Source organism: Lathyrus oleraceus, chromosome 3, assembly GCF_024323335.1.
Source record: "Lathyrus oleraceus cultivar Zhongwan6 chromosome 3, CAAS_Psat_ZW6_1.0, whole genome shotgun sequence".
Lineage (NCBI taxonomy): Eukaryota > Viridiplantae > Streptophyta > Magnoliopsida > Fabales > Fabaceae > Lathyrus > Lathyrus oleraceus.
The window spans coordinates 363,997,401-363,999,431 of NC_066581.1; positions in this window are offsets into that span (position 1 = coordinate 363,997,401).

Genomic DNA, 2,031 nt, shown 5'->3' on the forward strand with positions numbered 1-2,031 from the left:
ATATCAATCAGAGTAATTATGCCCCGAAGGGTGTCACACAATCATCTCACAACATTCGTCAAAATATCCTGTCATGCTCATTCATTTAATCAAAATAAGACTCTTTTGCATAATTCGCAGCGGATACAAAACATCGACATTCAAATCATGTACTACATTACATGTAAAGTTGATCAACAACTAAATTAAAACGTAGTCAAACATCCCCTCCCGATGTTACATCTACCAGAGCATGACCCACTAAGGACGACACTAGACTCCATAGCACTAGCTTCTACTCAACTCACTGCTCGTTTCCTGAAAAATAGATGTAAGGGTGAGTTCCTCAATCAATATAATAAGCATTATAGAACAACATGTAATGCTAAGTAAATAACACATCAATTCACCCTAATCAGACTACGCACTCAGCAACGGCAATATCCGTTCAACATCATATTCAACAGTAACACATAGCATATGTATAATCTCAACCATACTCAACATCAACAGCACAACACACAACACACATATAATACTGGAATACATCCATTCATATTATATGCCATACATTCATTATGCAATGAGACTCCACACATGCGGTACCGACTATTCTTGAACATACAGTTCAAGCTCACCGATCAACTCCAGATACGGCTACTAAGCTCACTAGTCCCACTCATTTGAGATCTAATGACTCACTCACTAATTCCTCACCGTGGGAATTAGCTACAGCCCCGAAGGCTAGACTATGCACACTAATCATCTAGTATGCAAACATCAACAACAAACCCACCATGGTTCACTCACTAATTCCTCACCATGGGAATTAGCTACAGCCCCAAAGGCTAGAATATGCATGCTAATCACCTAGCAATGCAACAACAACAGCAACAATTCAATAATAGACATAAGCTCACACTCTAAGCCATAAAACAGTCTATTCACAAATGCATACATAACTGATACATTCACAGCATCATGCTTATCATCGCACATCATTAATACATTTTATCACAAAAGCCTATCACATCATGCCACATAACCAAATACAGTATTAGCACATTCTACTAATACCTATACTACTCAAAACAACGGGAAATGATCCCTGCTACATCATACATCAGCTAAGTACATCACTCAGCCTAAACAACCAAAAAAACTGCATAACAACAGCACAGAAAATCACAATTCTGCCCATACGCGTATTGCCTATGCCCATACGCGTATTGCCCACGCCTGACCAAATCCATACGCGTAATGCCCACTCTCATACGCGTATTGCGCATTTCCTCGCCCAACCCATACGCGTATCACCTGTCTCATACGCGTATGCTACGCGTAACAATCTCCCATTACGCGTACCAACAGAGACCAATTTACGTTCAAAATATCATCTTTTTCACCCATACGCGTAAGGCTTCCTCCATACGCGTACCAGCCATCTCATACGCGTATTGCCTAGTGCCATACGCGTATGACCAGAAACCAGAACTCTCAGATCTGCAATGGCTTTCTCTGCTACGGGATCTATCCAATTTACCCTTCCACAGTCCAAATTTCACACAATATTACACATACCATCTAACACGAATCATACATTTTCGATTTCACAAATTGTTAACCTTTCTACCTCTAATTCCTACGAATTTCTCATCAATCATCACCCAAATTCGTTCATCAATAAGTCACAAGTTCATCACATATATCATTCAATCAGAGGCAATTTCAATGGTTTCTCACTACCCATCACATACTATCCCATAATACCCGTTAATCGATGATAAACCCCCCTTACCTGAGTTAATCCGGCACTTCCGTTAGCTTCAAGCTTTTCCTCTTCTCTTGCTCTGCCTCTTTGTCCTTTCTCTTTCAGCCGCTTCTCTTTTCCTTTTTCACGTGAAAACCCTTTTTCCAAAAATTAGGACTTTTTATTATTCCAACTTATATACTCCAATAATAAAACCCAATAATATTAATAATCCAAAAATAATAATAATAAAATTCCCAATTATTTAATTAAATTAATAAATAAATTATTAACTCAATTTT